This window comes from Phoxinus phoxinus (genome assembly GCF_949152265.1).
Source record: "Phoxinus phoxinus genome assembly, chromosome: 22".
Classification (NCBI taxonomy): Eukaryota; Metazoa; Chordata; class Actinopteri; order Cypriniformes; family Leuciscidae; genus Phoxinus; species Phoxinus phoxinus.
The window spans coordinates 23071958-23095585 of NC_136897.1; the positions used below are offsets into that span (position 1 = coordinate 23071958).

General features: G+C 40.1%; 1 long non-coding RNA gene across 1 annotated transcript in view; it reads right to left on the reverse strand.

Moving 5' to 3' along the window:
- The window catches only part of LOC306990882, an 83670-nt gene extending 70029 nt beyond the window's left edge, over nt 1-13641 (reverse strand). The window contains exons 1-3 of the long non-coding RNA XR_013795960.1: nt 13569-13641; nt 11742-11837; nt 11356-11535 (exon numbers count right to left, since the gene is read on the reverse strand). This is a non-coding gene — a long non-coding RNA (uncharacterized lncRNA). The remainder of the gene's footprint in view (nt 1-11355; nt 11536-11741; nt 11838-13568) is intronic.
- Between the last annotated feature and the right edge of the window lie 9987 nt (nt 13642-23628).

Below are 23628 nucleotides of genomic sequence, written 5' to 3' on the forward strand. Positions count from 1 at the left end.
ATTCCGACAGATTTTTTTTTTTTTACAGGGAGAACAGAATCCGACGGCAAAAAACAGCCGTCGAGATCCGTTCCCCCTGTATTTTTTTACACAAGGAGGATTTTCTAATATCTATCAAAGTGCTGCTAATTCTTAGGCCCCCATAGCCTAGTGGTCAATTCACTGACATGTAGAGCTGGTGATTTTTAGGTGAAACAAGTTCAAGTCCCGGCTCGCTGACTTTTTTTGATCCCATATTTTCCTATCACAATAAAAGGCAAAAACTCTAAAATATATGTATTTTACACTGGTGCCAGGTAAGCTCCATCCCCACACAAAATAAAATATGAATTTTTTAAGCCACTACATCAACACCTCTCATAATGGGAGTGGGGGAACGGATTCCGACAGATTTTTATTAACAGGGGGAACAGAATCCGACGGCAAAAAAACAGCCGTCGAGATCCGTTCCCCCTGTATCTTTTTACACAAAGAGGATCTTCTAATATCTATCAAAGTGCTGCTAAATCTCATGACCCCATAGCCTAGTGGTCAATTCACTGACATGTAGAGCTGGTGATTTTGTAGGTGACACAAGTTCAAGTCCTTGCTCGTGGACTTTTTTTAATCCCATATTTTCCTATCATAATAAAAGTAAAAAACTCCTAAATATATTTCTTTAGACTGGTCCCAGGTAAGCTCCATCCCCACACAAAATAAAATATGTATTTGTAAACGCCACTACATCAAAACCTTTCATAATGGGAGTGGGGGAACGGATTCCGACAGTTTTTTTTTACAGGGGGAACAGAATCCGACGGCAAAAAAACAGCCGTCGAGATCCGTTCCCCCTGTATTTTTTACACAAGGAGGATCTTCTAATATCTATCAAAGTGCAGCTAATTCATAGGCCCCCATAGCCAAGTGGTCAATTCACTGACATATGGAACTGGTGATTTGTAGGTGACACAAGTTCAAGTCCAGGCTTGAGGAAATTTTTTAATCCCATATTGTCCTATCATAATAAAAGTAAAAAACTCCTAAATATATTTCTATAGACTGGTGCCAGGTAAGCTCCATACCCACACAAAATAATATATGTATTTTTAAACGCCACTACATCAAAACCTTTCATAATGGGAGTGGGGGAACGGATTCCGACAGATTTTTTTTTACAGGGGGAACAGAATCCGACGGCAAAAAAACAGCCGTCGAGATCCGTTCCCCCTGTATTTTTTTACACGAGGAGGATCTTCTAATATCTATCAAAGTGCTGAAAACGATTTGGCTTCCACAGCCTAGTGGTCAATGCACTGACTTTAAGAGCTGATGATTTTTAGGTGAAACAAGTTCAAGTCCCGTTTTGGTGACTTTTTCTGATTCCATATTTTCCTATCACAATAAAAGGCAAAAACTCTAAATTATATTTATTTTACACTGGTGCCAGGTAAGCCCCATCCCCACACAAAAAATATATAATCAGCATTTTATAAGCCACTACACCAACACCTCTCATAGTTGGAGTGGGGGAACGGATTCCGACAGCTGTACTTTGCTGTCGGATTCTGTTCCCCCTGTATTTCATACACAATGAGGTTCTAATATTTATTAAACTGTTGCTGATGTATTGACCCCTATAGCCTAGTTGTCAGTGCACTGGTGTTAAGAAATTTAGGGCTTTGGGTGACCCGAGTTCAAGTCCCAGTTTGTGATTTTTCTTGATCCTGTACTCTGCTACCATAATAAACAGCAAAAACTCCATAAAAATGATCCCTTAAACTGATGCACTTATTTAAAGAGCTTTCCTGTAGCTCAGACAGTAGAGCATTGGTACTTGCAATGCCAAGGTCATAGGTTCGATTCCCAGGGAAAGCAGAAACTGGTAAGAATACAAAATGTGTACAATGAAATTCAATCTACTTCACTCTGGATCAAAAATCTGCCGAATGATGAAATGTAAACGATGACAGTTAACCTCAAACCACAAACAAAACACTATCAACCTTTATTCAAGCCACTACATCAACACCTCTAATAATGGGAACGGATTCCGACATATGTTTTTTAGCCGTCGGATTCTTTTCCCCCTGTGTTTCTTACACAATGAGGATCTTCTAATATCTATCAAAGTGCTGTTAACTTGTAGGCCACCACGGCCTATTGGTCAGTGCACTGACTTCAAGAGCTGGTGATTTGTAGGTGACACAAGTTCAAGTCCTGGCTCGTGGAGTTTTTTTAATCCCATATTTTCCTATCATAATAAAAGTAAAAAACTCCTAAATATATTTCTTTAGACTGGTCCCAGGTAAGCTCCATCCCCACACAAAATAAAATAAGCATTTTTTAGGCCACTACATCAACACCTTTCATAATGGGAGTGGGGGAACGGATTCCGACAGCTTTTTTTTTACAGGGGGAACAGAATCCGACGGCAAAAAAACAGCCGTCGAGATCCGTTCCCCCTGTATTTTTTTACACAAAGAGGATCTTCTAATATCTATCAAAGTAATGCTAAATATCATGCCCCCATAGCCTAGTGGTCAATTCACTGACATATAGAGCTGGTGATTTGTAGGTGACACAAGTTCAAGTCCTGGCTCGTGGACTTTTTTTAATCCCATATTTTCCTATCATAATAAAAGTAGAAAACTCCTAAATATATTTCTTTACACTGGTGCCAGGTAAGCTCCATCCCCACACAAAATAAAATATGAATTTTTTAAGCCACTACATCAACACCTCTCATAATGGGAGTGGGGGAACGGATTCCGACAGATTTTTTTTTTACAGGGGGAACAGAATCCGACGGCAAAAAAACAGCCGTCGAGATCCGTTCCCCCTGTATTTCTTACATGAGGAGGATCTTCTAATATCTATCAAAGTGCTGAAAATGGTTAGGCTTCCACAGCCTAGTGGTCAATGCACTGACTTTAAAAGCTGATGTTTTTTAGGTGAAACAAGATCAAGTCCCGGTTTGCTGACTTTTTTTAATCCCATATTTTCCTATCATAATAAAAGAAAAAACTCCTAAATATATTTTTATAGACTGGTCCCAGGTAAGCTCCATCCCCACACAAAATAAAATAAGCATTTTTTAGGCCACTACATCAACACCTTTCATAATGGGAGTGGGGGAACGGATTCCGACAGCTTTTTTTTAACAGGGGGAACAGAATCCGACGGCAAAAAAACAGCCGTCGAGATCCGTTCCCCCTGTATTTTTTTACACAAAGAGGATCTTCTAATATCTATCAAAGTAATGCTAAATCTCATGCCCCCATAGCCTAGTGGTCAATTCACTGACATATAGAGCTGGTGATTTGTAGGTGACACAAGTTCAAGTCCTGGCTCGTGGACTTTTTTTAATCCCATATTTTCCTATCATAATAAAAGTAAAAAACTCTTAAATATATTTCTTTAGACTGGTCCCAGGTAAGCTCCATCCCCACACAAAATAAAATATGTATTTTTAAACGCCACTACATCAAAACCTTTCATAATGGCAGTGGGGGAACGGATTCAGACAGCTGTTTTTTTTACAGGGGGAACAGAATCCGACGGCAAAAAAACAGCCGTCTAGATCCGTTCCCCCTGTATTTTTTACACAAGGAGGATCTTCTAATATCTATCAAAGTGCTGCTAATTCAAAGGCCCCCATAGCCTAGTGGTCAATTCACTGACTTTAAAAGCTGATGTTTTTTAGGTGAAACAAGATCAAGTCCCGGTTTGCTGACTTTTTTTAATCCCATATTTTCCTATCATAATAAAAGTAAAAAACTCCTAAATATATTTCTTTAGACTGGTCCCAGGTAAGCTCCATCCCCACACAAAATAAAATATGTATTTGTAAACGCCACTACATCAAAAACTTTCATAATGGGAGTGGGGGAACGGATTCCGACAGTTTTTTTTTACAGGGGGAACAGAATCCGACGGCAAAAAAACAGCCGTCGAGATCCGTTCCCCCTGTATCTTTTTACACAAAGAGGATCTTCTCATATCTATCAAAGTGCTGCTAAGTCTCATGCCCCCATAGCCTAGTGGTCAATTCACTGACATATAGAGCTGGTGATTTGTAGGTGACACAAGTTCAAGTCATTGCCCGTGGACTTTTTTTAATCCCATATTTTCCTATCATAATAAAAGTAAAAAACTCCTAAATATATTTCTTTAGACTGGTCCCAGGTAAGCTCCATCCCCACACAAAATAAAATATGTATTTGTAAACGCCACTAAATCAAAACCTTTCATAATGGGAGTGGGGGAACGGATTCCGACAGTTTTTCTTTACAGGGGGAACAGAATCCGACGGCAAAAAAACAGCCGTCGAGATCCGTTCCCCCTGTATTTTTTACACAAGAAGGATCTTCTAATATCTATCAAAGTGCAGCTAATTCATAGGCCCCCATAGCCAAGTGGTCAATTCACTGACATATGGAGCTGGTGATTTGTAGGTGACACAAGTTCAAGTCCCGCCTTGAGGAAATTTTTTAATCCCTAATTTTCCTATCATAATAAAAGTAAAAAACTCCTAAATATATTTCTATAGACTGGTGCCAGGTAAGCTCCATACCCACACAAAATAAAATATGTATTTTTAAACGGCACTACATCAAAACCTTTCATAATGGGAGTGGGGGAACGGATTCCGACAGATTTTTTTTACAGGGGGAACAGAATCCGACGGCAAAAAAACAGCCGTCGAGATCCGTTCCCCCTGTATTTCTTACACAAGGAGGATCTTCTAATTTTTCGGCCCCCATAGCCTAGTGGTCAATTCACTGACATATAGAGCTGGTGATTTGTAGGTGACACAAGTTCAAGTCCTGGCTCGTGGACTTTTTTTAATCCCATATTCTCCTATCATAATGAAAGTAAAAAACTCCTAAATATATTTTTATAGACTGGTCCCAGGTAAGCTCCATCCCCACACAAAATAAAATAAGCATTTTTTAGGCCACTACATCAACACCTCTCATAATGGCAGTGGGGGAACGGATTCCGACAGCTGTTTTTTTTACAGAGGGAACAGAATCCGACGGCAAAAAAACAGCCGTCGAGATCCGTTCCCCCTGTATTTCTTACACAAGGAGGATCTTCTAATATCTATCAAAGAGCTGCTAAATCTCATGCCCCCACAGCCTAGTGGTCTATTCACTGACAAATAAAGCTGCTGATTTGTAGGTGACACAAGTTCAAGTCCTGGCTAGTGGACTTTTTTAATCCCATATTTTCCTATCATAATAAAAGTAAAAAACTCCTAAATATATTTCTTTAGACTGGTCCCAGGTAAGCTCCATCCCCACACAAAATAAAATATGTATTTTTAAACGCCACTACATCAAAACCTTTCATAATGGGAGTGGGGGAACGGATTCCGACAGATTTTTTTTTTACAGGGGGAACAGAATCCGACGGCAAAAAAACAGCCGTCGAGATCCGTTCCCCCTGTATTTCTTACACAAGGAGGATCTTCTAATTCTTCGGCCCCCATAGCCTAGTGGTCAATTCACTGACATGTAGAGCTGGTGATTTGTAGGTGACACAAGTTCAAGTTCTGGCTCGTGGACTTTTTTTAATCCCATATTTAAAGTAAAAAATAATGAAAGTAAAAAACTCCTAAATATATTTTTATAGACTGGTCCCAGGTAAGCTCCATCCCCACACAAAATAAAAGAAGCATTTTTTAGGCCACTACATCAACACCTCTCATAGTTGGAGTGGGGGAACTGATTCCGACAGCTGTACTTTGCTGTCGGATTCTGTTCCCACTGTATTTCATACACAATGAGGTTCTAATATTTATTAAACTGTTGCTGATGTATTGACCCCTATAGCCTAGTTGTCAGTGCACTGGTGTTAAGAAATTTAGGGCTTTGGGTGACCCGAGTTCAAGTCCCAGTTTGTGATTTTTCTTGATCCTGTACTCTGCTATCATAATAAACAGCAAAAACTCCATAAAAATGATCCCTTAAACTGATGCACTTATTTAAAAAGCTTTCCTGTAGCTCAGACAGTAGAGCATTGGTACTTGCAATGCCAAGGTCATAGGTTCGATTCCCAGGGAAAGCAGAAACTGGTAAGAATACAATATGTGTACAATGAAATTCAACCTACGTCACTCTGGATCAAAAATCTGCCGAATGATGAAATGTAAACGATGACAGTTAACCTCAAACCACAAACAAAACACTATCAACCTTTATTCAAGCCACTACATCAACACCTCTAATAATGGGAACGGATTTCGACATATGTTTTTTAGCCGTCGGATTCTTTTCCCCCTTTGTTTCTTACACAATGAGGATCTTCTAATATCTATCAAAGTGCTGTTAATTTATAGGCCACCACAGCCTAGTGGGCAGTTCACTGACTTCAAGAGCGGATGATTTTTAGGTGACACAAGTTCAAGACCTGGCTCGTGGACTTTTTTTAATCCCATATTTTCCTATCATAATAAAAGTAAAAAACTCCTAAATATATTTCTATAGACTGGTGCCAGGTAAGCTCCATCCCCACACAAAATAAAATATGCATTTTTTAAGCCACTACATCAACACCTCTCATGATGGGAGTGGGGGAACGGATTCCGACAGCTGTTTTTTTTTACAGGGGGAACAGAATCCGACGGCAAAAAAACAGCCGTCGAGATCCGTTCCCCCTGTATTTCTTACACGAGGAGGATCTTCTAATATCTATCAAAGTGCTGAAAATGGTTAGGCTTCCACAGCCTAGTGGTCAATGCACTGACTTTAAAAGCTGATGTTTTTTAGGTGAAACAAGATCAAGTCCCGGTTTGCTGACTTTTTTTAATCCCATATTTTCCTATCATAATAAAAGTAAAAAACTCCTAAATATATTTTTATAGACTGGTCCCAGGTAAGCTCCATCCCCACACAAAATGAAATAAGCATTTTTTAGGCCACTACATCAACACCTTTCATAATGGGAGTGGGGGAACGGATTCCGACAGATTTTTTTTTACAGGGGGAACAGAATCCGACGGCAAAAAAACAGCCGTCGAGATCCGTTCCCCCTGTATTTTTTTACACAAAGAGGATCTTCTAATATCTATCAAAGTGCTGCTAAATCTCATGCCCCCATAGCCTAGTGGTCAATTCACTGACATATAGAGCTGGTGATTTGTAGGTGACACAAGTTCAAGTCCTTGCTCGTGGACTTTTTTTAATCCCATATTTTCCTATCATAATAAAAGTAAAAAACTCCTAAATATATTTCTTTAGACTGGTCCCAGGTAAGCTCCATCCCCACACAAAATAAAATATGTATTTGTAAACGCCACTACATCAAAACCTTTCATAATGGGAGTGGGGGAACGGATTCCGACAGTTTTTTTTTACAGGGGGAACAGAATCCGACGGCAAAAAAACAGCCGTCGAGATCCGTTCCCCCTGTATTTTTTACACAAGGAGGATCTTCTAATATCTATCAAAGTGCAGCTAATTCATAGGCCCCCATAGCCAAGTGGTCAATTCACTGACATATGGAACTGGTGATTTGTAGGTGACACAAGTTCAAGTCCCGGCTCGTGGATTTTTTTTAATCCCATATTTTCCTATCATAATAAAAAGTAAAAAACTACTAAATATATTTCTATAGACTGGTGCCAGGCAAGCTCCATCCCCACACAAAATAAAATATGCATTTTTTAGGCCACTACATCAACACCTCTCATAATGGGAGTGGGGGAACGGATTCCGACAGATATTTTTTTTACAGGGGGAACAGAATCCAACGGCAAAAAAACAGCCGTCGGAATCCGTTCCCCCTGTGTTTCTTACACGAGGAGGATCTTCTAATATCTATCAAAGTGCTTAAAATGATTAGGCTTCCACAGCCTAGTGGTCAATGCACTGACTTTAAGAGCTGATGATTTTTAGGTGAAACAAGTTCAAGTCCCGTTTTGCTGACTTTTTCTGATTCCATATTTTCTTTCACAATAAAAGGCAAAAACTCTAAATTATATTTATTTTACACTGGTGCCAGGTAAGCCCCATCCCCACACAAAAAATATATAATCAGCATTTTTTAAGCCACTACACCAACACCTCTCATAGTTAGAGTGGGGGAACGGATTCCGACAGCTGTACTTTGCTGTCGGATTCTGTTCCCCCTGTATTTCATACACAATGAGGTTCTAATATTTATTAAACTGTTGCTGATGTATTGACCCCTATAGCCTAGTTGTCAGTGCACTGGTGTTAAGAAATTTAGGGCTTTGGGTGACCCGAGTTCAAGTCCCAGTTTGTGATTTTTCTTGATCCTGTACTCTGCTATCATAATAAACAGCAAAAACTCCATACAAATGATCCCTTAAACTGATGCACTTATTTAAAGAGCTTTCCTGTAGCTCAGACAGTAGAGCATTGGTACTTGCAATGCCAAGGTCATAGGTTCGATTCCCAGGGAAAGCAGAAACTGGTAAGAATACAAAATGTGTACAATGAACTTCAATTTATGTCACTCTGGATCAAAAATCTGCCGAATGATGAAATGTAAACGATGACAGTTAACCTCAAACCACAAACAAAACACTATCAACCTTTATTCAAGCCAATACATCAACACCTCTAATAATGGGAACGGATTCCGACATTTTTTTTTTTGCCGTCGGATTCTTTTCCCACTGTATTTCTTACACAATGAGCATCTTCTAATATCTATCAAAGTGCTGTTAATTTATAGGCCACCACAGCGGTCAATTCACTGACTTCAAGAGCGGATGATTTTTAGGTGACACAAGTTCAAGTCCCGGCTTGTGGACTTTTTTTGATCCCATATATTTTCATATACTCTGCTATCATAATAAACAGCAAAAACTCCATAAAAATGATCCCTTAAACTGATTAAAGAGCTTTCCTGTAGCTCAAACAGTAGCACAAAATAAAATGAGCATTTTTTAGGCCACTACATCAACACCTCTCAATGAATATTCAGGACCCCACAGCCTAGTGTTCCATGCACTGACTTCAAGAGCTGAAGATTTTTAGGTGACACTAGTTCAAGTCCCGGCTCGCCAGCTTTTTTTTATCCAATATTTTCCTATCACAATAAAAGGTAAAAACTCGAAAATATATTTCTTTAAACTGGTGCCAGGTAAGCTCCATCCCCACACAAAATAAAATAAGCATTTTTTTTAAGCCACTACAACACCTCTCATAATGGGAGTGGGGGAACGGATTCCGACAGCTGTATTTTTACAGGGGGAACAGAATCCGACGGCCAAAAAACAGCCGTCGGAATCTTTTCCCCCTCTATTTCTTACACCAGGAGGATCTTCTAATATCTATCAAAGTGCATTGAACTCTCAGGTCCCCACAGCCTAGTGGTCCATGCACTGACTTTAAGAGCTGAAAATTTTTAGGTGGCACAAGTTCAAGTCCCGGGTCGTGGACTTTTTTTGATCCCATATTGTCCTATCATAATAAAAAGGCAAAAACTCCCAAATATATTTATTTCAACTTGTCTCAGGTAAACTCCATCCACACACAAGATAGAATCAGCATTTTTTTAAGCCACTACAGTATAACTGCTTGTTTTTGTGTCATGGCTGGAAAAAGGGTTTGGCCTGTAAATTTCCTCAAGTCAAATTGGCAGGTGTGGCAAAAAATATGTTTTAGGCCCTATATATATATATATAAGCTAATCAGCTAATTTTAAAGTGTGTATTACAGTAATAAGAATCTAATAATCTAATGAGAATCACCATTGAGAATAAATGGTGTAAAAAATGTCCAGACACATTACAGTCTGTAAATGTCATTGAAAATAATGTTCCGATGCATTTTTTTCCCATTTAATTTGCTTAATTTATTTTATCCTTGGATTTTGGGGTGCAATGTGGCCTGGACAGGTTGTCGTGTGATTCACCTTAAAATGCTTCAGTTCTGGTGCTGGGAGTTTGAAGTGAAAGCTGTAGCCTAATCTTAATTAAAGGGCTTGATGGCAAAAGGCAGGGCTAAAAATCCTGCAAAAACAGATTCGTTCACAAGGAGAGAGAGAGAGAGAGAGAGAGAGAGAGAGAGGGATGGAGAGAGAAAAGTGAGAGAGACAATAGGTTTCTAAATCCCATGCCGGATTGATCTTCCAGCTTGTGGTGTTGGGAGTTCTGTAATTATGGCTGAACTGAGTCCTTGACCCAGTTTTGCAGTCTTATCTCTCTCCCTCTTTCTCGGTTTCCTTCTTTCTGTCTTTCTCTCACTTCGTCTCTTACTCCATATTTTTCCTCTCACTCATGCCATCTTTCTCCTGCTTGCTAAACTGCTGAAGAAGTGGATGCAAGTAGAAACGGCCGTGTAGATGCTGTTATGTGAGACGGAGATGGCCGAGTGCCCGGGGTGTTTAAACTGTGAGAGCTCGCTCCAGCGGGGAGAATTACTCTACTTTTTCTCTCAACACCATATTTGGCACCTGAGGCTCACCCTGGCAAAGCACCTCATCATCCTCCCCAACCCAGACACAATTCAGCATGGCGCTGCAATTCGCTCAGTAATGTGGGACCTCAACCATGGCTGGCTGCAGGGAACTGTTGGCCATCTAATATTTCATTTGATCCATTTCTTCCTGGAGATAAGAGTCAATACTCTTGCTCAGGGCGATGTTTGGTGGTAAAGATGTTCTCTTTTAATACTACACAGCAAATGTGCCGAGACAGAAGACTCAGCTCATCCTTATTCCAGCTAAAGCAGGCCGGGCTAAAGGGATGAAATGGTTGAGTTTAACTGTCAACCTCATTTCATTTTAATGTCATTGCAGAGTTTATGATTCGAAAAGCTTTATAAAAGACCAAGGTGTCCCACTGTCTTCGTGTTTCATTTTTGATGATTGCATATGTAACCGGTCCTACTCGACCTGCTCCGAGCGGGATTTGAACCGGGGTTAGCATTCCTCTTGAGGCCAGGGGAGTGAGGTTTACATGCACAGCTTACTTACTGGCCTTCGACAGTTACGAATCACCCCACTAAACCTCACTCCCGGGACACAGCACCAGATGTAACCTGTCCTACTTGACCCGCTCCAGGCGGGATTAAAACTAGGGTCTCCGGCGTGGGAGGCGAGCATGCTAACAAGGACGCTAAAGTCTGCAACCATTAGTATCAGTTACATAGTACATAGTTCATAGTAATTCAAATGAAAAAAATCTACATGATAAATAGCATTCAAATTTTTTTTTTTTTTTTTTTTTTTTTTATGACCATTGTCTTATTGGCCATGGTCTCATTTGTCTTTTTAAGCATAGTATAATTTCTTATGTCTTTTATTTACCCTGGACATGTTTTTGATGACACATGTAAACATTATTCAGTTATGTATAAAACATATATGTATTTTCTACTCTAGAGCATTCTAACTTACAGATTCAGCAGAGTTTCTGCATTCAAGTTGCCAAGGTAATCAACAGGCGAAGACTGCTCAGCTCCAGGACCCATACATCACTGTCACCCCACCACTCCTTTTCATGACAGCCATTCTAAAGCACTACCACGGCTTCTCAACCAGGATGCTAATCACATCTACATCCTCCCTCTACACATCCTGAAAAAATGGTGATGAATGCTGTTAACATGGAACTGCAGTTGAGGGCTGGTGTCTAAACCTTTTTTGTTTAGTCCCTCTATCGGGTTTGTTTGCTTATAATGATTTTATCTCACAAAAAAAAAATCATTTGTTTCTATAGGACCCTGAACCAGCTCCAAAATGAGAGTTGTAATAAATGGTTGGAGTATTTCCTATCGTCTTACCTCATGTCTTGCATAATGTTGGCTGGGTCCATGCTGACTCTAATGATAAATTGCTTGCGGTGTTCCTCACTTGTAAGTTGCTTTGTATAAAATCATCTGCAAAATGAATAAATGTAAATGTAAATGACAATAGTTGCCCTTCTCTCTTCATCTATTGGGTCTGATGACAGCATAAATGTTGTTTAAACAGCATTGGCAAGAAAAACAACTTGCGTTTTCCTCTGTGTGGACACTGACAGCACCATTTATTCTCATCTGATCATGCTGATACGAAGTCTGATGCTACTGCTGTTTTCAAGGCATCATGCAAAATTCCTTTGCAAGGAAAAAGCACCTTGGAGTGCAAGTCCGTCTGGAGAGATAAAGATGCTAGGCTGTGGGAGAGATCTTTTCTAAGTCAGTTACATAGACTGTTGGTTTTAATTATATTTTTCACTGACTACCACCAACAAAGACGTACTAACCATTGTGGTCACTTTATTGGACGTTTATTTCTTTATTGGCATATTTCTCTTTATTGATCAATTTAGATCTAGATCTATAGAGTTATGAAAACAGATTTACACTGTGTCGTCATGTTGGTAAGAAATAAACTGCTACAAAAATACTCTGTTAGATAAGTGTTTTTTTACTTTTACAAATTAATAATCACAACCTAAGAGCACTTTTGAAGATGATTTCATTATTTCTATTTCAGTGGCTGGCTTCTTTTGATAGGAAAGTGTCTCATGCATCAGACCGGCAATGTTCAAGTTTATTTAAATAATTTATTAATTATTATTGAGCTTCTTGAGAAAATACACTGTAATTCTAAATCAATCAGAGCATCAAGGAAATGCCACTTAATTAATCTTTCCGCTTCATTAGATTTTCCGATCATAATTAAATGATTAGTAGATATGAACTTTGTATTCTCGCATTCCACTTTTGCTTTTCTCCTCGCTGACATGATCTCATGCGATTGGAGGGCGATTGAGACCAAGAGCTTGAGTGTTTCCTGAAATAATATTAGATGAAATTCATAAATGTGAGTGTGTGTTTTGTGTGCATGCGCACAAATGAAGTAAGTGTCATGTTCTCTTAATATTTCAGGGGATATTGTAGGAATATCCCCAGCATGGTGCTTTGCAGCCCCCTGCGAACAATTCGGCTCTCTACTCAGAGACACCCTAAGCTTTTCCTGTTCCTCTTGCAGGGTTTCATGTGCACCGGAGTATGCCCTGCAGCCGCGGTGTCTTAATGTCACAGGAAAATTAAAAAACTTCTACCTTCGCCAAAGGCCTGAATCTTAATATAGACCCTTGCTAAATCCAATACACTGGAGATTATGACCAGGTGACAGGGTCAGTAAGTACTGATTAAAATTGAGGTCAGTAAAAGGTAGCCTTTGAAAAAGAGTGAAGAAGGAGAACAAAATACTGAGGAGCTCCTTCAACAAATGCTTAAGGCTGCTCTTGTGTGAAACGTGGTGTAGCTTGCATTTAATTTCTTTTTCACGCAACCCAGACATGTAATAATTCCTCAGACATGTTTTGATGTCCTCTCTGGTCATGTTGTAAAAAAAAATAAAAAATTGATATTGCTAAAATATTGTAGGAAATGAATTGGCTAATTGTGAGGCTCTAGCTTTTCCAGCAGGACAAATATCGGTTTATGTATGTTTATATGGCTCAAGGACTCAATAAGCAAAACACACAATTTAAACATTTTCACAGTAGTCAAATTAGGCATTGTTTGCGAGTTTCCATATTGATATTGACATTGTCAATAAGTATTGCTGTTTGCATAGTTTAAACTTTTTAGAGTAAAGATTAGCATAATGATTACCTGTGTAAAGTCACTGATGGCTAACGACCTTCCATAAAGAGACAATCCACAAACGCACAGGGGTGCAATTTCCTCCCAGATATACAATCCCACTGCTTTTGTTGGGGGGAAAAAGAAGTCTGAATGAGTTTACAGGTCTGAAAATAAAAGAACATGGTGAAGAAAACAGATTACATTAAAATTGCAGATTATTTGTCATAACATTAATAGACAGCACTTATAATGATTTACAGATTATTGCATTAAAAATAAATATTTGGAAAAACACTTAGAACACTTAATTTGAGTAACATTGTAGTAATTTGATGAATGATTCATATTAATTTATTAATAGTAAATTACCTGTTACAAATATATTTTTATGACAAACAGCAATGTTTAATAGACACTATAGTTACAGTTAAATTAATGAGGAGATAACCATAAATGTAGCCTATAGGCCTACCTGTGGTTATAGCCTAATCCAATCACAGTTAAACTAGGCTATGGAATTACTAATAATTGTGTTGGAGACTAAATAACAAATTGAAGAACATTTCACTGAAGAAAAAATATGTGACTATTGTTTGATGACTAATTGTTTAGACCCTCAAATTAGCCTTGTTTGTTGCCGAAGTTTTCACCTCAGATCACAGGGAGGCTTGTGCAATAAAACAGCTTTTCATCCGCTCCCTCCCTCACGAGCCCATGAAAACATGCGTTTCGCTCAGTGGTTTCTCATTCCAAAAACACAAATTTAGATACAAGTACAAAAAGAGCTTTAAACCGCGCTGTCAACGGCGGAGATGAAAGGGAGTAAAACGTCGGAAACCTGTCAAACCGTTGACATTCCCGCGTTATCTGCACAGCGCGAGCTGCTGGAAGCGCGGGAAGCGCGTGTCTGCTGACCGATTCGCCGCCTCGCGCTCCCCTCCTTTCTGTCCTTTCTTCTGACAAGCAGTGGGAGAGAACGTAGGAACAGACAGACGATGATGTGTTTTTCGTCTTTTTTTTCCTATTTCTAAGGCGAAATAAGGATAATTTCTTGGAAACCCAAGACAAACAATGTGATTTTGTGCGGCGCTCTGTGTCTGTACATTTTCTCAGAGGCCTTATCATTAAGGCTAATGTTGAATAACTTCTAACAGCTCTCTTTCTCTCTCTAAAGCTGTGTGTTTGAAATTTGGCAATACATTCCTTCTAATTAAACCAATGTCTTCTCAAGCTTTTGTGCTTTTGTTGATAATTATGTGTTTTTTGAAATTGCCAGCCTGACAGAAGTCTATGAAATATCTCTGTGCAGACAGGCTTCAGAATGCTGCAATCTGCTAGTGCTCTCTCTCTCTCTCTCTCTCTCTCTCTCTCTCTCTCTCTCACACACACACACACACAGATTGGAATATGTACAGCTGGCATATGCTGAAGACTGGTGAAGCATTAAACCAACCTTTATAAAATATTATATCACTGCACACATTCCTGGTACTTTTCACCTCAATAAATTTTCAATGGTCACATAAAGGTGCCGGCAGCACAGGTCATCACCTGAATGAGTGATCCGACATTAAATGAAATGGTGTACATGCAGGGATTCCTATTAATAACCCATGGGGAACTTTTTGCTGACCTATACACACATGCAAACATGCACTAACACATGCAAACTGTACAAAGACATACACAAACCCTCATGCAAATAGACTATAACAACTACAGTATTTCAAACATGCGCAATCTTTCATCAGGCATAATGTACATCTACTATCGATCAAAAGTTTGGAATAATTATTATTCACTAAATGTCTCTTATGCCCATACTGCATTATTATGATCAAAAATAGTAAAACAAATGAAATATTATTGCAGTTTAAATGTATTCCTGTGATGGCAAATCTGAATTTTCAGCATAATTACACCAGTCTTCAGTGTCACATGATCCTTCAGAAATCATTCTGATGTGCTGATTTGGTGCTCAAGAAACATTTCTTATTATCAATTTTGAAAACCGTTTTTGCTAGAGAGTATATAATATTATTGTGGAAACCGTGATACCATTAAAAATATACATTATTACATTTTAAAATATACTAAAATAGAAAAAGTTATTTTGAATTGTAATAGACCTAATAATTCATGATATTACCGTTTTGTGTGTTTGGTTAAATAAATGCAGCCTTTGTGCATAAGAGAGATCTTTCAAAAAACAGGAAAAAATATTATTCCAAACTTTTGACCGGCAGTGTACATTACATAAAAGTAATGCCACCATTACATCTCCAGCAAGGAACACTGTCTTGGTGAGTGATCTAAGTCTAGAGATTTTTTGAATACTGCAAGGTAATAAGAGTTCTGTTTTTGTCATATATAATAATTCAACATTTATCTCTCTCGGGTTTTTTTATTTATTTATTTATATTCTCTATATCTGTTTATGGCCTCTTGATCATGTTGTGAAAACTGGAAACTAAAGTAGGCTAGAGATGACATGAATCTTTCACTACAAAAATGGCCTGTGTGGTTTGACTTTGTGGAATCCCTCATGTAGACCGGGTGTTAATCACTTTTCTCTCTCCATCCTTTCCCCCCTATCTCTCTACATCCTTCTCTCTGTTGCCGAAGGTTTTAAAACTCATTACTATTACCCAGATTAGAATTCAGAACTCAAACAATGAAGTTAATTACGACAGATGATTACTGCTGTAAGAGCTCTGGAGTTCTTAAGACATTAGTTGCCAGGGGGGTACTTTGTAGGAGCGTGCTGCAACTGAAACCAGCTCAGCTAAACCTAAGCTGAACTATTTTGTGTTTTGTCAAAACAGGAAAAAAAAATTGTGCATAATTAAAAATGACATTTTATTCACCATAAAAAAAAGAAGTCTGGAGAAAAGGGCTTAGGGGTACTCAGAGGTGGACAGTAACAAATTAAATTTAATTCAGTACTGTACTTAAGTACACTTTTTGAGTATCTGTACATTACTTGAGTTTTTTTTTTTTGGACACTTTTTACTTAAAAGGGGTGGCAAAATGCCCTTTTTACAAGATGTAAAATAAATATCTGATGTCCCCAGAGTGTGTGTGTGAAGTTTTATCACAAAATACCCCACAGATATTTTTTTTATATAGCATGTTAAGTTGTCACTTTTTGAGGGTTTGCAAAAACACACCGTTTTGTGCCTGGCCCTTTAAATGCAAATGAGCTGCTGCAGAGGGCGGGGTTTCAAGAGCTGGTGTGTTAGCAGCTGATTACCTCAGGCAGACACACTAGAAACTGTTCTGCCTTTAATGTTAAAACAGAGTCAGACAAAGATGGAGAGACTCAAGAAGAAGTGACAACATGTAGAATGCAACAGGACGTCTCTGAATGGTTAGTTGATTAATTTATGTTGTTGATGTGGAGTTAACTATCTTCAATTAGGATATTCTGTCATGGTAATCTATAAATCACTTGTATAGGAACTGTTGTGAGATGCACACAGAGTGACTTTCTATTGCATGTGAAAAGATGGATGCTAAAGTTTGAGCTGACTCACATATGTAGCTACTCTTATCCAACAACTTTTCCTCTTCTCAACATGGACTGCGTGTTCCCGGGGGCGGGGTTTATGTAGCTACATTTTAGGTTTGCTGATGTCACTAACCCGGGAGGAATTTCGTGTAGTCCCTACCAGCCTTTTGTTGTAGTCCTTTTCTTTAACCCTCAGACGGTCTTCGTTTCGGAGTCACCTCCTGGGCCTAAAAACGGACACCTAAAAATTAAATTTCCTCCATCCCAGTAAAACCAATGCAATTTATTTTTGTTCTATAATATTTCTTTCTTTTTAATTTTGTATTTTGAGAGAATTGTATTGAATTTATTAATATTTATGCAATATTTATTGTCTATTTTTGCCATTAAAAATAATACAAAAATATATTATTATTATTATTATTATTATATATATATTTTTTTATGCAGTATTTTAAGTTTAATATAGAGTCTAGAAAATGGTTGAAGCAGATTAGCGCCATCTGGTGAGAGTATGGAGAGAAAGCGTAGAACCATGTTGTAACCACTAGATGGCATAAACAGCACTCTATCGAGAGGCATGTGACTTCCCCAGCTGTTTATGGACACATTTCCTTTTCTTTTTTTTTTTTTGGTGGTGGATTTGAATATATATTTAAACAATCTCAAAAACTATTTATTATCAAGTTTTATATATATATATTTTTTAGAAATAGTGATTTAAAGTGTTAGTTTTTGCATTATGATTAGTCAAACCTAAACATTGTGTTAGAACGAGAAGCTTGCCTAGAAGAATTATCCTAGAGTGGAAATCACACAATCCACCTAATGTGTCATCATGGCTTAGTGATATAATGATGTTTAATATAAATATATATATATATATATATATATATATATATATATATATATATATATATATATATATATATATATATATATTTAAAAAAAAAAAAAAAAAAAACAATTTTATTCTTTTTTTTATTTTATTTTTTATTTTTTCTCTTGATGTTTTAGAGTGTCACCCCTTTACTGCTGTGTACTTAATTATTTTATTTTTTTTGTCAATTTCCCATTCATTTCCTATGGGGGTAATTTTTGACCAAAGACCACAAGTGTGACTATTTTTTTACGACCACTTAGCATGCTCGGATCATGACCTCAATTTTTTGTGTGTTCACATACATAATGCCATAAAAGTCACCAAGTTTCGTAACATTCCGAAGAAGCTGTGAAAATTCAAAACATATTTTTTGTAATCAGAATTTATTGGTATGTATGTGAATAAAAGTGTGTTTGTATGTGTGTGTGTGTGTGTGTGGGTGTGTCTGTTTTGCACTCTTTATGTTGTAGAGTTTCCCCCCTTTCCTGCGGTGTACTTTTTTTTAGGATTGTGGCCGATTTGTAGATTGTACACACAAAAATTCTCCGAATTTTTTAATTTTTGTAAATTTCCCATTCATTTCCTATGAATGAAAATTACACTGCTCTGTTTAAATAGTCATTTGTACAGTTTGTGCCGTTCATAGTGAGCACCGCTCCTGTCATGATTCCTGTCTTGTGTTCCACTTGTCTTTTGTACTTTTGTCATTTCCTGTCTTGTGCTAAGTTTTGTAGTCCTATGTAGTTTTTCATGTTGATTGGTCTCCCCAGGTGTATCTTGTTTCCTCAATATCTAGTTAAGCTTGTTTGCCCCTTTGTATTTATAGCCCTTGTGTTTCACTTGTTACTTTGTCAGTTGTTGTACATGTATGGTTGCTGCTAGTTTGGTCCTGCTCGTGGTTTTGTTTCTTTGTCACTCGTGTTCTTTATTATTTTGTTCTATGTGTGATTTCATTAAAACCCTGCGGATAGATCCTCGCCTTCGCCTACTTCCTCCAGCACATTACAGAACAACTGACCACTATGGATCTAGCAGGTATTATCCGGAACCCACTGAGCAAACTTTGTTCAATTTATCAATATGATCGCAGCATTGAAAATTATGTGGAAGAGTTCCTTTTTTATAGTCACCTCGTTCCTGGTGACAATGCTATGCTAAAGGACTGTTTCTGGAGTGGACTAGAACAGGACATTAGCTTAAATTTACCAGAGGAAGACCCCAGCTGGACCCTGGCACAGTATATTGACTTTGTTCTACAGTTTTGTGGATCCCCCTTCACTGTAGGGGAGGTGGAGAAGGATGTTATAACGTCTGCCGAGCCTGCGCTCCACGTCAGCCCCGCCGAGCCAGTGTCTGCGCACAAGATGGCCGCCGCCGAGCCAGTGTCTGCGCACAAGATGGCCGCCGCCGAGCCAGTGTCTGCGCACAAGATGGCCGCCGCCGAGCCAGTGTCTGCGCACAAGATGGCCGCCGCCGAGCCAGTGTCTGCGCACAAGATGGCCGCCGCCGAGCCAGTGTCTGCGCACAAGATGGCCGCCGCCGAGCCAGTGTCTGCGCACAAGATGGCCGCCGCCGAGCCAGTGTCTGCGCACAAGATGGCCGCCGCCGAGCCAGTGTCTGCGCACAAGATGGCCGCCGCCGAGCCAGTGTCTGCGCACAAGATGGCCGCCTCCGAGCCAGTGCCAGCGTCTGTTCCTGAACCGGAGCCAGCGTCTGTTCCTGAACCGGAGCCAGCGTCTGTTCCGGAACCTGTTTCTGTGTTTGTGTCTGTTCTTGTGGCCGTTACTGTTCTGGTGTCCGTTCCTGGGCCGGCGTCCATTCCTGTTTCTGAGTCTGCCCCAGGGTCTCCAGACAAGATGGTCGCCGCTGAGCTGGTGTCGGTTCCTGAGCCGGTGCCTGTTGCAGTTCCAGTTCCTGAGCCGGTGGTGTCTGTTGCAGTTCCAGTTCCTGAGCCGGTGGTGTCTGTTGCAGTTCCAGTTCCTGAGCCGGTGGTGTCTGTTGCAGTTCCAGTTCCTGAGCCGGTGGTGTCTGTTGCAGTTCCAGTTCCTGAGCCGGTGGTGTCTGTTGCAGTTCCAGTTCCTGAGCCGGTGGTGTCTGTTGCAGTTCCAGTTCCTGAGCCGGTGGTGTCTGTTGAAGTTCCAGTTCCTGAGCCGGTGGTGTCTGTTGCTGTTCCCGTTCCTGAGCCGGTGGTGTCTGTTGCTGTTCCCGTTCCTGAGCCGGTGGTGTCTGTTCCAGTTCCTGAGCCGGTTGTAACTGTTCCTGAGCCAGGGTCTGTCTCTGTTCCGGCTTGGTCGTCTCCTCCCTGGCCGCCTGAAGGGTCGTCTCCTCCCTGGCCGCCTGAAGGGCCGTCTCCTCCCTGGGCGCCTGAAGGGTCGTCTCCTCCCTGGCCGCCTGAAGGGTCGTCTCCTCCCTGCTCCGCCTGAAGGGTCGCCTGCGCTGCCTGCTCCGCCTGAAGGGTCGCCTGCGCTGCCTGCTCCGCCTGAAGGGTCGCCTGCGCTGCCTGCTCCGCCTGAAGGGTCGCCTGCGCTGCCTGCTCCGCCTGAAGGGTCGCCTGCGCTGCCTGCTCCGCCTGAAGGGTCGCCTGCGCTGCCTGCTCCGCCTGAAGGGTCGCCTGCGCTGCCTGCTCCGCCTGAAGGGTCGCCTGCGCTGCCTGCTCCGCCTGAAGGGTCGCCTGCGCTGCCTGCTCCGCCTGAAGGGTCGCCTGCGCTGCCTGCTCCGCCTGAAGGGTCGCCTGCGCTGCCTGCTCCGCCTGAAGGGTCGCCTGCGCTGCCTGCTCCGCCTGAAGGGTCGCCTGCGCTGCCTGCTCCACCTGAAGGGTCGCCTGCGCTGCCTGCTCCGCCTGCTCCGCCTGAAGGGTCGCCTGCGCTGCCTGCTCCGCCTGAAGGGTCGCCTGCTCCGCCTGAAGGGTCGCCTGCGCTGCCTGCTCCACCTGAAGGGTCGCCTGCGCTGCCTGCTCCGCCTGAAGGGTCGCCTGCGCTGCCTGCGCTGCCTGCTCCGCCTGAAGGGTCGCCTGCGCTGCCTGCTCCGCCTGAAGGGTCGCCTGCGCTGCCTGCGCTGCCTGCTCCGCCTGAAGGGTCGCCTGCGCTGCCTGCTCCGCCCTGGTCTCCCATCTTGCCGCAGTCTCCAGGTCCTCTTCCTCTCCATGGACCTGGCCCTCCATCCCTCCCCCGGGACCACCTCTGCTCCACCATCCTCCTGGACATTTTTTTTTTTTTTTGGAGTGTCTGGAATCCACTCCTTAAAGGGGGGGGCTCTGTCATGATTCCTGTCTTGTGTTCCACTTGTCTTTTGTACTTTTGTCATTTCCTGTCTTGTGCTAAGTTTTGTAGTCCTATGTAGTTTTTCATGTTGATTGGTCTCCCCAGGTGTATCTTGTTTCCTCATTATCTAGTTAAGCTTGTTTGCCCCTTTGTATTTATAGCCCTTGTGTTTCACTTGTTACTTTGTCAGTTGTTGTACATGTATGGTTGCTGCTAGTTTGGTCCTGCTCGTGGTTTTGTTTCTTTGTCACTCGTGTTCTTTATTATTTTGTTCTATGTGTGATTTCATTAAAACCCTGCGGATAGATCCTCGCCTTCGCCTACTTCCTCCAGCACATTACAGCTCCACTGTGATGTTTCCAAGCACATTTTTGTGCATTTGAAGAGGATAATTTTTCTATATTGGAACGTAAGTGTACAAAGCCTATAATAAAGAATAGTTTAGCATCCAAAAATGTTAATAATATATTTATTATTATTATATATATAATAATATATATGTTAAAAATAGGGGGAAAAAAGAAATTACATTATATATATATATATATTTTTTTATATATATATAATTAAAGCTGCAAGCAGCGATGGAGGGCCCAAGCCGGTGGCACCGCCACCCGGTGCCTTTAGTGCAACTTGTTTTTTCATACTTTTGGGATTTTGACGTCAGGTCCCGAGTCATCGTTTTTTTTTTTTTGTTTTTTTTTTTCATACTTTCCTATCATGGTTAAAAGGTAAAATATATTCTTTAAACTGATGGCAGTTAAGCTCCATCCACAAAAAAATTGAATCAGCCTTTTTTTTAAGCCACTTCATCAAAACCTCTCATAATGAGGGTGGGGGAACGGATTCCGACAGCTGTTTTTTTGCCGTCGGAATCTGTTCCCCCCCTCTCATGTTTCTTAGCAGTGAGGTTCAAATACTCAACAAACTTTTTTTTTCCAGTTGTCCCCTATAGCCTAGTGGTCTAAGCACTGACATTTAACACTTTTGGGATTTTGACGACCAGAGTTCAAGTCCCGGGTCATGTTTTTATTTTTATTTTCATACTTTTGGGATTTTGACGACTGGTACCGGGTCATCGTTTTTTTTTTTTTTTTTTTTTTTTCATACTTTCCTATCATGGTTAAAAGGCAAAAGATAATCTTTAAACTGATGGCAGTTAAGCTCCATCCACGTAGAAATTGAGTTCAAGTCCCGGGTCATGTTTTTTTTTTTTTGTTTTTTTTCTCATACTTTTGGGATTTTGACGACAGGTCCCGGGTCATCGTTTTTTTGTTTTTGTTTTTTTTTTCATACTTTCCTATCATGGTTAAAAGGCAAAATATATTCTTTAAACTGATGGCAGTTAAGCTCCATCCACAAAGAAATTGAGGTCAAGTCCCGGGTCATGTTTTTTTTTTCTTCATACTTTTGGGATTTTGACGACAGGTCCCGGGTCATCGTTTTTTTTTTTTTTTCATACTTTCCTATCATGGTTAAAAGGCAAAATATATTATTTAAACTGATGGCAGTTAAGCTCCATCCACAAAAAAATTGAGTTCAAGTCCCGGGTCATGTTTTTTTTTTTTTTTTTTTTTCTCATACTTTTGGGATTTTGACGACAGGTCCCGGGTCATCGTTTTTTTTTTTTTTTCATACTTTCCTATCATGGTTAAAAGGCAAAATATATTATTTAAACTGATGGCAGTTAAGCTCCATCCACATAGAAATTGAGGTCAAGTCCCGGGTCATGTTTTTTTTTTTCATACTTTCCTATCATGGTTAAAAGGCAAAATATATTCTTTAAACTGATGGCAGTTAAGCTCCATCCACATAGAAATTGAGGTCAAGTCCCGGGTCATCGTTTTTTTTTTTTTTTTTCATACTTTCCTATCAAGGTTAAAAGGCAAAAGATATTCTTTAAACTGATGGCAGTTAAGCTCCATCCACATAGAAATTGAGTACAAGTCCCGGGTCATGTTTTTTTTTTGTTTTTTGTTTTTCTCATACTTTTGGGATTTTGACGACAGGTCCCGGGTCATCAGTTTTTTTTTTTTTTTTTTTTTTTTCATACTTTCCTATCATGGTTAAAAGGCAAAAGATATTCTTTAAACTGATGGCAGTTAAGCTCCATCCACAAAGAAATTGAGTTCAAGTCCCGGGTAATGTTTTTTTTTGTTTTTTGTTTTTTTCATACTTTTGGGATTTTGACGACAGGTCCCGGGTCAACGTTTTTTTTTTTTTTTCATACTTTCCTATCATGGTTAAAAGGCAAAAGATATTCTTTAAACTGATGGCAGTTAAGCTCCATCCACATAGAAATTGAGTTCAAGTCCCGGGTCATGTTTTTTGTTGTTGTTTTTTTTCTCATACTTTTGGGATTTTGACGACAGGTCCCGGGTCATCGTTTTTTTTTTTTTTTTCATACTTTCCTATCATGGTTAAAAGGCAAAA